Genomic DNA, 15,904 nt, shown 5'->3' with positions numbered 1-15,904 from the left:
GGCATTTCCCCAGAAACACGTGCTGGCAGCATTACAGAGGCAATTCCTTCTGAGTACATCTATTCCCAACTCTATAGGTGAGAAAACTAGGAATTAAAAGCAGGAAGAAACCTGCACAAGGTCACAAGGAGTAGAGATTAACCTCAAGTGGAGTGATACTGCTAGCCTGTCCTGCAGTCAAACTCTTGTTGACTGTTATTAAATATCAAGTTTCTCCGACTTGATTCATGAAATCTGAAAGGTTGGATTCTGAAATGTGTTCTTCAACAAAAGGCAATCTGTAATTCTATCTGCTAGGCTCTCCACCTATACAGTAAGAAGAATGAGGAAAATTTAACTCAATTGAAACAATCAAAAGTTTAAAACTTCAAGTAACTTTGCCAGCAGAGACAGCTGGTCCATCATTTAGTTCATTGTTCTTGGTATAATATAGGGTAACGAACAGAATGGTGTTGTGAGTCACCACAATTGCAGCGCACAAAAGTGAAGAGTTTAGAGACTGTGATGCTACAAACCCCACTAGTACCTTAGTTTTCATGATTATTTCCCCTTTACAAAATCCATCTAAGTAAGGTGGTGTTTAAAATTTATCTATGAAAGATCTAAAAGAAACAAGATGTAGGAAAGGAAAAAAGTATTTTGTGGGGGTTTGAGGGTTTTGTCTTGTTTTATTTTGTTTTGTTTTTCAAGATAGGATTTCTCTGTGTAGCTCTGGCTGTCCTGGAACTTGTTCGGCCAACCAGGCTGGCCTTGAACTCACAAAGATCCACCTGCCTCTAATTCCCGAGTGATTGGATTAAATGTGTGTGCCACCACTGCCTGACTCTAATTTGTGTTTCTAAAACTAGAGTTTAGAGCTAATTACAATTGTCTGTTTTCAAAATATATTATTTAAAATAAATATTATAATAGAAGCTCCTTAGGACATGGTTTATGGTATATGCTTGAGGAAAGCAAACCTGTTTTAGTCATATCAGCATTAGTGCATTAGGAACGGTAGGCAGACTGAAAGCACATCAATCACTTGGTCTGGCAGTGCTCCATAATCACTTGGGCTGCTTTTTGCACACACCCAAAAATGACCTACTACTTCCAAAGTAGGTAGGCATGACATTGGGTATATCTCTTAAGAAAAAGAAAATCAACTCATTTGCTGGTGTTTCACATCCTGAAAGGTGAGTGTTCTTCAATAACCTGTGCATTAAGGATGAGGAATTTATGTCACAGAGAATTTAGAAGTATACACATGCTGAAATTACTATTAAAAATACAGGCCACAAGAGAATTTCAGCTACCTACAAGAATGTGGAGATGAAGGAATGAAAAAAAGAAAAGAACTAGATAGATCTTTTAAAAAGGTATGCGGAATATCCTAGCAGGACAGTGATGACAGGAAGAGAAAGGTGGGATGTGAGTCCTAAAATTCCTCCATGAAATATTTCTAATTTACTTTCTTACAACACAAAGTGAGGCAGAAATCAACAATTTCCCTGACTTAAAAATAAAGAACAAGAAATCTGTGGCAAAAAAAAAGTTCATACAGCAAAGCTAAATAGGCTAAATTCCTGGTGAGTACAGTTTAGAAGTCAGGGTTTCTCTTCTTCCAGTCCCTCTAGTTATGGGCCATAGGCCAAGATTATTAGGATCCCAATAGCTACTGTAGCATTTGGGCTCTATGTTGTGCTTTTAACACATAGAGATAGAAGCCAAGAATCCCAGAGACCACCAACTCACATGACACTAAGTGCAATAGCTCAGAGCATTTTCTGCAGAGAGAAGACATTTATAAAAAGAAAGCTCTGAAGTAACACTCCCCTACCCCTGCCCTCCAAAAAGAAAGAAACAGTGCTTTAAAACCTAAGGGCTCTCAAAACCAAGAGAGTGACTCCTCTTAGCTAATAACGACAGGTTAAAGCAAATACAAGCTAGTTTACAGGAAAGAATGAAAGAAAGACACATTCCACAGCCAAACCTATTGGGATGTAAACAAGCAGCCAAAAATTACTCCTGCTCCAGCTTCACTGGACCAAGTTATAAAGCAATTGACGCCTCAGGATATTGTCAGAACAGCAAATGAAGCACTCAGGAGAAGTCAGTAATTAGCACCACATAATAGTAGAGCACAGTGAAAATGAAACTATCAGGTTTTTAGAGGAACCATAAAACGACTCTACGAAAGGGAAACGGTCTAAAAGCAAGAGTTCGTGTCTGGGCTAAGCCTTCTGAGAATCAACAGAAAGTATTCCAAATAAAAATATATGGTCTTTATTTAAATTACCTCTCCAAATCACAAATCAAAGAAATAACAGACATCCCCTGGCATGGGAGTGACGAATCACTATCCAGAGTTGCTGAAATAATTTATTTCAAATGGTTATTTTCCTTTTCTTTCTCTCTTTTTTGGTGCTATTCTCCTTTTAAACTTTTAAATTTATATATATTAACCATACAATGTAATGTGTTCCATTGTGGCTGTTTTTATTCATGGCTATTATCTTTCAATAATAACTCTAAATATAAACAGCCCTTGTCTGAATTACTAATTAAAAGACATAGGCTGCCTGACTGGATTAACTATAAACCATAAGAAATGTGTTTCACTGGCAGAGATAAAGGCACGGACTAAAAGTGAAAGAATGGAAGAACATAATATGAGTAAATGAAACATGAAATCTAGAAGAGTCTACAATAGTGTCCAAAAAAGAAAATCTTAAACCAATATCAGCTTAGAAAAGATTTTAATAAAGAAATCATCTAATAAACAAGGCATAACTATTATAAATACATATGCACAAAATCTTGATACTTACAATTCCCTAAAACAAATTCAACTTGATATAAAATGTCAGGCAATTGCCAATAAAACAATAGCCCATTCTTTCCATAAATAGGCCATGTATATAAAACATCAGCAAAGAGATATTAATTTTAAACTAAATTGTAGACAACATAGACCCAACAGATGAAGCATAAAGAGTCTTCTCACAGTTCATGGAACTTTTTCCAAAATCACTTATGTTTTAGGAAATAATGCATTGCTAACAAATATATAACTTTAAATATTTTCCTTTTTTAAGCATAAAGCTTTACTAAAGGAGAGAAGGAGAGAGAGAAAGAGAGAGAGAGGAGGGAAAGGAAGAGGCAAAAGACACGTGTGCACACACAGAGGGACAGTGAGTAGAGAGAGGGAAGAGAGAAGATTCAGGATGACTCCGAGAGACCAGAGGTCGCTGGGAGTGGCCGTGGAAAGGGGCGGGGACCAAAGGAATAAAGCTTTATTAAAGGAGAGAGGGAGAGAGAGGGGGGGAGGAAGAGACAAAAGACACGTGTGCACACACAGAGGGACAGTGAGTAGCTAAATATTTTCTTATATCTTTTTATATCTTGATGGAATAAAACCAGAAATAAAACTCAAGCAAGGTGAGTTGGTGAATGCCTTCATTCCAGCACTGAATTCCAGCACTTGAGAAAAAACAGACAACTCTCTGAGAGTTCCAGGGCAGCCTGGTCTACATAGCAATTTCCAGGAAAGCTAGAGATACAAAGTTACACCCTACTGTGGGACAATGGTCTTGTACCCTGAAAGATTTGTCACTTGTATTGGTTTAATAAAACACTGATTGGCTAGCAACCAGGCAAGAAGTATAGGCCAGGTGACCAGAGTAGGAGAATTCTGGGAAAAGGAAAGGCTCAGTCTATAGTAGTCACCCAGACAAAGAGGAAGCAAGATGAGAATGCTTCCCTGATAAAAGGTACCAAGCCACATGGCTAACATAGACAAGAAATATGGGTTAATTCAAGATGTAAGAGTTACTTAATAAGAATCCTGAGCTAATAGACCAACCAGTTTAAATTTAATGTAGGCCTCTGTGTGTTTCTTTGGGACTGAACAGCTGTGGAGCCGGGCATGACAGAAACCTCTGTCAACACCATCCTGTCTCAAAACAAAAACAACAACATAAATAAATAAAAAAGAAAAAGAAAAGAAAAACCACTAGAAAGTACACAATTTAAATAAACATTGAGATTAAACAAAGCAGTTTTGGCAGAGAATGGGGGGAGCTCAGAGAAATGGGGTGCTTGGGATATAGGAAGGGTGGATATGGGAGCAGGGAAGCATATATCTTAATTTAAGGAGCTACCTGAGGGTTGTCAAGAGACTTGACCCTAGAGGGGTTCCCAGGTTTCCAGGGAGACGCCCCCAGTTAGTTCCTTGGGCAGCTGAGGAGAGGGAGCCTGAAAAGGCCAGTTCCTATAGCCATACTGATGAATTTCTTGCATATCACCATAGAACCTCCAGCTGGCGACAGATGGGGAAGGTGACTGAGCTCCACATTGGAGCACTGGACTGAGCTCCCAAGGTCCTGATGAGGAGCAGAAGGAGCGAGAACATGAGGGAGAAAGTCAGGAATGTGAGGGGTGCGTTCACTTATGGAGACGGTGGGACAGAACTAAAGGGAGATCACCAACTCCAGTTGGAATGGGACTGATGGATCATGCGACCAAACCCGTCTCTCTGAATGTGGCCAACAGCGGGGGCTGACTGAGAAGCAAAGGACATTGGCGCTGGGCTCTGATTCTTCTGCATGGACGGGCTCTGTGGGAGCCTTCTCAGCTTGGTCGATCACCTTCCTGGACCTGGGGGGAGTTGGGAGGACCTTGGACTTAGCATAGAGTGGGGAACCCTGATGGCTCCTTGGCCTTGAGAGGGAGGGAGGGGAGGTATGGGTGGAGGGAAGGGGAGGGAAGGGGGAGAAGGAGGGGAGGGAAGGGGGAGGAGGAGCAGAGGGAGGGGGGAGGAGGAGGGAAGGAGATGGAAATTTTTAAATATAAAAAAAATAAACCATGAGAAAAAAAAAGGAAAAAAAAAAAAAGAAGTCAGTGAAGATTTTAACATGCTAATATGGTGCAGGAGGTTCTTCTGTTCATGTGTTGCTTTCATTGGCTAATGAATAAAAAAAACTGCTTTGGGCCTGATAGGGCAGAACTTAGGTAGGTGGAGAAGACAGAACTGAATGATGGGAAGAAGGGAAGAGTGGGAGATGCCATGGATCTTCTGCCTGAGACAGATGCTGGTTAGAATCTTGCCATTAAGCCACAGTCACGTGGCAATACACAGATTAATAGGAATGGGTTAAATTAAGATGTAAGAATTAGCCAATAAGAAACTAGAGCTAATGGGTCAAGCAGTGTTTTAATGAATACAGTTTCTGTGCAGTTATTTCTGGGGCTAAGCTAGCTGGGCAGCAGGGATAAACAAGGGGCCCTGCTCCTTGTACCAATAATAAAATCACAACTTACTAATGTTTGTAGAATAAAGTAAAAGAGATTTAAGAGAAAAGTTTATATTTAAAACTGCCTATATTTTAAAAATCAGAGAACTGTAAATTTACTTAGTAATTCACCACCATATCTTAAAAAGGCAACAGAAACCCAATCTGAAAATTAGTAGGAGGAAAGATAATACAAAGTTCAGAACTTAAATTAATGAACTGGAAAATATGACAGCAATAAAATGTATGAAATACTGAGCTCCCAAGGTCCTGATGAGGAGCAGAAGGAGAGAGAACATGAGAAAGAAAGTCAGGACCGTGAGGGAACCTCCAGCTGGCGACAGATGGGGAAGGTGACTGAGCCCCACATTGGAGCACTGGACTGAGCTCCCAAGGTCCCGATGAGGAGCAGAAGGAGCGAGAACATGAGGGAGAAAGTCAGGAACGAGAGGGGTGCGTTCACTCATGGAGACGGTGGGACAGAACTAATGGGAGATCACCAACTCCAGTTGGAATGGGACTGATGGATCATGCGACCAAACCCGTCTCTCTGAGTGTGGCCAACAGCGGGGGCTGACTGAGAAGCAAAGGACAATGGCTCTGGGCTCTGATTCTTCTTCATGGACGGGCTCTGTGGGAGCCTTCTCAGCTTGGTCGATCACCTTCCTGGACCTGGGGGGAGTTGGGAGGACCTTGGTCTTAGCATAGAGTGGGGAACCCTGATGGCTCCTTGGCCTTGAGAGGGAGGGAGGGGAGGTATGGGTGGAGGGGAGGGGAGGGAAGGGGGAGAAGGAGGGGAGAGAAAGGGGAGAAGGAGGGGAGGGAGGGGGGAGGAGGAGGGAAGGAGATGGAAATTTTTAAATATAAAAAAAAATAAACCATGAGGAAAAAAAAAAAAAAAAAGAAAAGAAAAGAAAATAAGGATTGCCAAACACTGAACAAAACTAAGCAAAAGAAATAGAGGACTTAGGTATGTGTAGCTCAACTGTAGAACATTTGCCTAGTATACTCATGGCAGAGGTTCAATCCATAGGTATCAGAAAGAGAGAAATTAATAAGATGTGATGAAAAAGAGGATATTACATCAAATATCACTACAATCCATAGGATTTGAGATAATGTTGTGCAAACATATAGTAAACTGAAAGTCTAGAAGAGACAGGTAGATTTTAGAAAATATGCTCTAACAGAAGAAAATATTAAATGCATAATGATAGTAAGCTATGGAGCACTAAAAGAAAGTCTGGCAACAATGAAAAGCCCAAGAATCAGTCAGACAGAATTGAGTCAAACAGAATCACTTTTGAATTCTACTAATCTGTAAAGAAGTAATACCAGTATTTTCAAAGCACTCCATAAGAAAGAAAAAGAAATATTTGGAATGGATTATATAAAGCAAGTATAATACACCAAAATGTGATAAAGACAAAAAAAAGAAAAGTATAGTCCAATTTCTTCAATGGCAATACATGTAAAATTCCTCAGTGAAATATTTGTAGAACAAATTCACAACACCTAGGAAACTATACAACACACCTGATCAAAATCAATTTCATTCCTGGAATGGAAAAGTAGTTTCACAAACATAATCCAATAAACATAATACCACAAATAATTAAAAACAAGGGCAAAAATAAAATGATCAATTCAGAAAATGCAGGGGAAAATCTCCCATCAAAAGTCAACATCCCTTTAGCAGACATACAACTGACATTATACTTACTGTAAAGAGTTTGAAAGCATGTCTTGAAAATAACAGAGACACAAGGGTACCCATATTTGCCACTATTATGCAATAATATGCCTGAAATCTTAATCAAAACAAGAAGAAGGCAAGAAAAAATTAAAGATATAAGTAGGAAATAAATAAAACAATTTTCCCCTATTTGTTAGTGATATGACCCTATGCAGAAAAGACTCTAAGGATTCTACCAGAAAACTCATAGATTTGGTACTTTCAGCAAAGTAGCAAGATACAAAATTAACATCTTTTTATGTAGATTAGGCATGTTTCAAACTAAGCGTATAAACTGGGCTGACCTTAATGTTACTGCAATTCTATCTCAGTTTCTCTAGTGCTTTGATTACAGGGGTGTGTCACTATTCCCAACACTCATCTGATGTTTTATCACCATGTTATTACTCCTAAATAACTTCTTAGGCTCTATTAGTCTTTATCAGTGCCAATCCCATCAACCGCCTTCTGCATTTCCCACAATTTCTTCACTTGCCACACATAAAAGCAATAGTAATAATAAGGATACAAGAATATTGTAGGACAGCCAAGCATTAGGTAGAGCTTGAGGAATCCTGAGGAAGAGGGAGAGAAAGGATTATAGGAGCCAGAATAGTCAAAGATGCCACAAGAAAAGACACAGAATCAATTAATCTGGGTTCATAGGGGCTAACAGAGACTGAACCAAAATCTAGGGAGACTTCATGGAATTCTGCATATATGTGACAGTTGTCTAGATTGGTTCCCTTATGGGACTCCTAACAACTGGAGCAGGGACTATCTCTGACTCTTACTTGCTTTTTGGACCCTACTCATATTGGGTCACCTTGCCCAGCCTTAATATATGAAATATGCTTAGCCCTACTATAACTTGATATGCTATGTTTTGCTAATGTTCATGGGAGACATGCCCTTTCCTGAACAGAAATGGAGGAGGAGTAGATTGGGGGGTGGGAACAGAGTTCGGGGAGAAGGATTAGAGTTATAGGAGGGACAGGAAACTGTGTCAGGGATATAAAATAAGTAAATAAATGTATTTTTAAAAGACAAAATATTGTACAAATTAAACTAGGTTACACACCCAGCTTATTTTTTTTTACAAACAAGAATAACATGAGTCTTTGATTTCTGGGTCTTAATGTGTAAGATTTTCCTACACCTGCCAACTCCCCTAGTGTATGTATGCTAACTACATGTGGTACCACTGAATTCTTTTGTGAATTATAGGTGGTGATTATATACCCCAGATTAAGATTCCATCATAGTAGAGGACTCACAGCTTTTGATGCTCAATTTCAATTAGTCGATTCCCAGTTTCTACACAATGTGCCACCTTGGTAACAAATGAGAACTTTCTATGTCCCTGTCTTCAAGTTTAAAATCACATTTCAAAACACTCAGTGAGGAAATTGTTTACTGGCTAATTATAAAAGATATGATAAAGAATATATAATACCCAGATGAAAATTTAGTTTATGGTATAGTCTACGAAATCCCCAATAAACTGTACATCATCCACTCAATACAGCGTGGTTGTGTTTTCCACCCTAGAAATTTAGTCCTCCATATGCTTCTTAGATTTTGATGGACGATTTGTCACATTAAGGCACATTCAAAAAGCCCCAACAACCAGTTGTTTCATTAGTATATAAAAATATTTTATATTTTGGAGATTCTGGCTTTTTATGTATTGTGTATCAGAAGAGAGGGTAAAGAGCAACTGTATATAGTAACCCCTCATTAATGCAGATAATACATTTCAGAACCCCTGAATTTCAGAATCCATTTCAAGTGGATACTTGAAAATACAGATAGCACCAAACCCTGTATATATTGTTTTTCTTGTACATATATATTGATGAAAAGTGAATAGAAAATATAAATCCCAGCTGTGGTGACATAGATCTGTAATTCCAGCACATGTAAGTTTTTTCATCAAGAAATGCCAATAGAAAAGGCACATTAAATTATTAACTCAATAACTAATAACAAAATAGAAAACACAATGGTTTACTGCTATCTAAAACATTTGAATATTGAGTCTTTCTGAAATTATCTCATTGTATTATATATTTCCTTTCTGTAATGCAATAAAATCATGTCCACATGTTATGAGGTAAGGAGAATGCTATAGGAATTATTATGCAGCATCAGGCTAGTATTAACCTTGAGGTAATACATTATAATAATACCATTGAGACCTGATGGTATTGATTGAGGGACCATCAACATTTCATCTCTTTACAGGTATTTGGAAGAATAATGCAAGGCATTTTCACTTTTTTAAATTATCCAAGTATTGGTGAAGAAATAATTATCTGGTGATTTTAAGGATTTAATGCTGCATTCCAACAGATGATAATCAATAATTTTATCCTTAAAAGTCTACACAATTAAAAACACTTAGACAAATTTTGGTAAAGTACACATTGCAAGTTCTGCTTCCGTTTCTTCTTCAGGTTCTTCTGAGTTTACTTTACTAACTCTTTTTGATGGTCTTTATCAGTATGTTCTTCCATTACTTCATCAAGCACATCAATAAATCCTTCTCCACCTATATGTCTTGTCACATGATTGATTTTCCTGGCCTCTTCACCAGTCTTAGAAAGCCTTTAAAATAATCCATGACTTCATTCTGTAAATTTCTCCAGGAAGAATTCACTCAGCTTCTGGTCTTAAATTCATTGGTTCCAGCTTTGACGAATGTGGTCATTTTAGCAATTAGGAATGATTTCTAGCACTACAGTGTATCCAGGTTGAGTTCTGCATCAATTGTTAATAAATGTGATAAAATACCAAGGGACTGTATGTGACTTTGACAAACTGAATAATGTCCTGGTCAAGGTCCTAAAACAATGAATTTGTGCTTATAGCTAAAACTCAAACTGCAACATTTTCATTTTCTTAGCAAATAAATTCAGGGTATCCAACTACATTTTTTATTAATGGGACTTTAAATTCCAACTGTTGCTTTCCATTTTTTTTATTATTGTAGTGAATATTTATCAAAAACTTCCAAAAACAATAGAACTGTTGCTCACTATTTCTAAATATGTTGTAAAAATACAAATGATGGAGGCTTCCCATTGGCTAATAAAGAAACTGCCTGGCACATTTGATTGGCCAGCCCTTAGGTGGGTGGAGTAGACAGAACAGGAAGAAGGAAGTGAGGTAGATGGCTCAGTCAGATGCTACGCCTCTCCTAAGTTAGGCAGACCACCGTGTCTCTCCTCAGAGAGATGCCAGAGGCGATGAAGTTCCAGCAAAAGATGGACGTACGCTAGAATCTTTCCGGTAGGACACTACTTCATGGTGCTACACAGATTATTAGAAATGGGTTAAGGCAAGATGTGAGTAAGAGGCTGAAAATAATGGGCCAGGCAGTATTTAAAAGAATACAATTTGTGTGTTGTTATTTCGGGGCATAAGCTAGTCAGGAGGCCGGGAACTGGGCCGCAGGAATGCAACCTGCAGCTCCCCACTACATACAAACAGATAACTCTTGGTTTTAAGAGTGAATACATTTCTTACATCATATTTTATGTTATGCCCTCTAACATTGTCACATAGTACAGCGTTAATCTGTGCTTCCATATTTGATGCCTTAATGCCCTTTTTTTTTTTTTTTTTGAGTGGTAAAACAGAAGAAAATCTTAATTCTATTCAAACCCAGCCAGGGCTCTGTGAAGGTTTAAAGGTATAAAAATAACATCAAGACAGGAATAACACCCACATAAGTCACTGTGGCATCCAGTTTCTATTCACAAAGAAAAAGCTCCAGTCCATCTTTTAATTTTTTTTGAAAAATTCCTGACATTACAGAACTAAACTGAAATGTATTAATATTCCACTCTTACATCTCCATGACAAACAAAAACTCATGAGCCAAAAAAACCCCAAAAAAAGGAAAAGGGGGGAGAAGCTTATAAAACTAAATATGGATATCTCAGCGTAACTGCTGAACAGAGAAAGAATTAAAACGCTTTTAATTAAAAAATCACGAGTGGATGATAAAGTGTGTAGAAACTGAAAATTTACAAACTATTTAAAACCTGGAATCGCTGACTGTTCAGAAACTACACAGATGGATCATGGGTGGTGGTGAACAGCAGAAAGGGATTATGGGTGAATCTGCACTGTTCTAGCTGCTCCCCATGCCACCTGTCTCCGAGGAAAGCCTGACATTGATTAGATACTGAGCCAGGCTGATGCTGGCAGCAGACCCAGTGATGGTGACCTGCCTATCAGTAGATCCTTCCACTGGGTTTGCAATTTTGATCTGCGCCCCAGACATCTGACGGATCTCATTGATTTTGGCGCCCTGACACCCAATTATGCAGCCAATCAAATCATTTGGAATGGTGAGTTCATGAGAAGTAGTTTGAGCAGATGCATCCAAACCCCAATAGCCTTTCACCTCTGGAGAGCTGGATTCAATGCCACTGAATCCAGTGTTGCCATGGGTCATGGGAAAATGAGACTGTTGCATTGCCAACTGGTGCAGCTTGGTCAAATCTGGCTGTGGAATGGCATACTGTCCTTGGAATGGTATAGGCCTCTAGAGGTGGTCCCTCCAGGTCAGGGTTGAGGCACATGGACGGGGTGGTGTGGGGAAAGCTCGCACTGTCGCTGCCTGTGCTGTACCTGTCCTGACCACCTGCAAAGATGACTGGAGAACTCGAGGGCTTGGGCCGGTACGGGATGGTCACGCCCTTCGGGGGGGACTGGGAGAGAGTCTCCAACATGACCACGCAGATCTGTTTGACACACTCAATGATGGATTGCGGAATGCCAGCAATAGTGATTGCCCACTCAGTGGAGTTGGGGAGCATATCCCCTGCCACCTGGACCTGAGCCCCTGTACTCTCTCTTATTTCCTTGATCTTGCAACCACCTTTCCCAATCAGAGAGCCACACTGACTAGCGGGAACCACGAGCCGTAAGGTGACTGGGGGTCTGCTGGCAGCTGTGCTATTGGTCATAGAGCTGCTTATGTCCTCTTCCAGTTTATCAATGATCATAGCAAAGGCTTTGAAGATGGCATTAGTCGGTCCAGCCAAAGTGATAATTCTCTCAGGACAGTTCCCTTCTGAGATGTTGATACGTGCACCACTCTCCTCGCGCATCTTCTTAACAGATTCTCCTTTCTTTCCGATGATACTGCCAACTTCCTTTCCATGCATAAGTAGCCTGATAGTAAGAGTGACATTTAATCCACCTTCAATCACACCGGTGTCCATGTCTAGTAGTTACAGGGAGCTGGACTTTTGAGTGGTCAAGTCTTTGGTCACGGGTGGGAGTGAATGCCAAAACTGGAGGCGCGAGTCGACTGAGGGGAAAAGGGGAGCGGGCGGGAAGGGGAAGGGCAGGAGGCCGGGGGCGGAACAATAGGGGCGGGCGGGAAGGCGAGGGGGGCCCCGCTGGCGGGCGGAGGAGGGGGGTGGAGGAGGAGGAAGGGGAAAGAGACCCCGGGGCGGGTGGAGGGCGGCGGAGGGCGGGCGGGCAGGCGGGAGAGGGCGCAGGCTGAGGCTGCTCAGGCTGCTGCCTCTGCTGGTCTGGGCGCCTTAATGCCTCTTTTGCCTTTCTATGCATATAAGTCCCATAGGTCACTTTTTTCCACTATCCCAGTTTTAAAGCGATTGAAAACTTGCTTTGGATGTGATCTATCACTCATCAGCTTCTTGAACTTTGCCAGAAACATGAAAAAGGCTTCTTCATTGGTAGACAAGATCTGTCCAGTAAATTTTATAATTTTCCATCTTAATCCTATGCTCAAACATGTGTAACCATTCCAGAGGCTTTCTGAGCCTAATATGGCCAAATTTCCTCCAGGTCATATTTCAAGACTACTACAATAGGCAATAGCATAGGGCCATATTGTAAGCAAAGAATGCTCATTCGTTTCCTGAACATACAGGCTTAACATACATGAATTTTGGGTCTGATCTCCAGCACTACAAAAGAAAACAAGGTGGCCACAACTCAAACGATCTTTTCAGAAAGACTCATATAAAAAGTAGTCTTCTGAATGACACCTAGTCAAGACATAGTAATGACTATGTTCCCATAAGAACAATAAAAAATTTCCATAGAAAAATAAAGAGTACTGTATGTGAATAGATAATGACTATTCATCTTTGTGAGTAGCTTAAAAATTTCAAGATATTCTATAGCTTATTCCTGCTATGTATACCAAAACTCCTTACCGTTAAAGAAGAATAATGTTATCTATTGCATATCTGTAAATTGTTCATTTGGTGTATGATTTCAATATGAAGTGTCATTAAAACAAAGCTTTACATGATGAAGGCTCGATCCCCAGGTGCTGGATATAAGTATCAATAAGTGATTGGAATATGAGAGTCCCCTCTTAATCAATGTATTAATATCTGAATAGCTTACCAAGACATATGAGTGAATGGTATCTAACATGTCCCTTCTCTTTCCTTCCTAGCTATCATGAAGTAAGAAAACTTGATTTGTTGTACAATATTCCAATCTTTACAGACTGAAATCTCCGAGACTATGAACCTAAATGTTTCCTCCTTCAAATTGTTTGCTTAGGTATTTTTTTACCAAAACAAAACATAACTAACACATCTTATAACATAGGTGTTTTAATTTTAGCATATAGCCTAAAGAAATTATGAGAAACAAAATGAGATATTTACACATGAAAATTTTACACAAGCCTCACTGATAACAGAAAAATAATTCAATGAACAAATTCCTAAACAAAAAATGATTCATTAAATAAAATATTACTCATTGAAAAAACATAAAGTCTAAATAAATGTTAATTTTAATGTAAACTTATGCTAATTCAAAATTAGGTTATTAAAACATTTAATAGAATGGGAGAATGATGATGAAATAAAATATAAAGGTAATTATATTAAAGCACAATATTTTTGTATTACATATATTTACAAGAAAAATACTGGAAAATACAAAATTTTCTAAAATAATGTGTATATATATTGCTTATTAATTTTCTTTTAGTATATTTTAAAAGTTTATCTAATCAATACTGTTATATGTAAATAACATTAGTGTTCATTTGTCAAAGAATTTTTCCATGTAATCTAGTTCACTCTACTGATTATATGTACATATACATATATATGTTTTAATAAGAATATATTTCAATTGTCTACTTATTGCTTACTTTGAATAACGAACAGGGTAGCATGAATTCATGTTTGAGCCTAGCTCAATTTTGGGCATGTCATTAATAATGTCCTTTTTCTATTCCTAATATATCCCAGGCTGCACAATAAAGTATGTGGAAGATCATTTTATATTTATTAGAACATCTTCATCCACATTTGACATTTCCAGTTCAGTGTTGGTATCATTTTAAATGATACTGTTAGCTGAATAATTAGGGAGTTTACACACATACTGCATTATCACTCAAACTAAGATTTGTCACTTATAAAATATATGCTGTACCAGTCCTGCAAGCAACTGTAAACTACTTGTAAAGCCCTACAGGGGTATGAATTCCAATAGAAGTCTGTAATACTGTTCAAGAAGAGAACAAGGGCAAGGGAGACATTATAAGCTTTCCCAACTATAGTGAAGGATAACTGAGTCCAGTATAAAGCAAGAACTGACTTATATAAAGGTAAATGCAATCTCATGGCTATAAATGCTTTTGGAGATCCTGTGGGCTATGTTAACTTGCCTCATTGTCCTCTAAGGTGAACAGAAGTGATAAAGTAAAGATTTCCTTGCAAGGTGGTAATTGTTCTCATTCTCATTTTTTGTAACCACAAAGAAGTCTATTTTTTCAGTTGTATCCTGGTATGTTTTTTCCCATTTCACCTTCACACTAACCTCCTGTACCTGCTGCCTCTATTATATCTTAAATTCAGAAAACTACTATTTTCAGTGGCTCCATCTTTCACTGACACCTCAAAGGCTTGTATGCTATTTCTATCCTTGTGAGTTTTCTAATAGAAGTGATGATTCGGGAGAATAGAAGCATTGTAATGAAATTACTCTTTTTCTCAAACCTCTTTTCTTTTCCAAGCCCCTTTGCTACGTGAGGTAATATTTCTTGTCCTGGTGCTAATTTATAAACAGCAAACACACTATTCAATAAAACTGAATTATAAGACATCTGTCAAAATCAGTACCTGTGATGACTCAGACAGCAGGTTAATAAAATTAATTTTTCCTAAGGGTTTCATACAATTGAGAGTTATTATCTTCTCCCATCATTTTCATTTATCTGGATAGAAACAACTCAAATTGTTCAAGGTCGGCAGCTAGTGGAGAGCACTGACTGAATGGCTATGATGTAATTATGAGAGCAGCCTAGAGTAGCCTATTATTTAGCAAACAAAAGTAGAACATGCAGCGCCCCACATAATTACTGCTCCTTCTCACTAAAGGACCTTAGTCTGATTCCCATTGCTTCCTGTCACTTCAGAATTACCTTCTGTGAAATTGAAAGTCAGTTGCTGAATTTCAATGCACTGGCTACCTGTTGCTCCAGCCTCATGGTTGATTGCCCTAGGAAAAGGGAAAGTGTACTTTGTACTTCTCTGTATTTCTCAATTAAATGTCTTCTTAGAGTCCAGGTACAACCTCTTTCCAAATATCTCTTTTCACCAGTGACTTTTACATACTCCCCAAATTAAATAAACACATAAATAGTGTTAAATGATGAAGCACCACATGTTCCATGGTAACTCCTCATTATATTCTAAACCAAGTGAGCATGAGCTTGAAGAGTTGGACTTCCATGGAAAAATTCCACCGTTACTAGCATATCAGCACTAGCGGCTCAAAATTCACTCCATCAAAATAAAACTACCCAGAGAATTTTATCAGCTCCAATAATAGACTAAAGTCTTGAAACAGGTAAGTTCTTATTCAGGAAAGA

At 38.7% G+C, this 15,904-nt stretch overlaps 1 pseudogene; it reads right to left on the bottom strand.

Moving 5' to 3' along the window:
* Nucleotides 1-10,644: 10,644 nt before the first annotated feature.
* On the bottom strand, nucleotides 10,645-12,350 carry LOC119804869 (annotated as a pseudogene).
* Between the last annotated feature and the right edge of the window lie 3,554 nt (nucleotides 12,351-15,904).

Source organism: Arvicola amphibius, chromosome X, assembly GCF_903992535.2.
Source record: "Arvicola amphibius chromosome X, mArvAmp1.2, whole genome shotgun sequence".
Taxonomy (NCBI): Eukaryota; Metazoa; Chordata; class Mammalia; order Rodentia; family Cricetidae; genus Arvicola; species Arvicola amphibius.
This window is presented reverse-complemented; position numbering and strand designations above follow the sequence as displayed.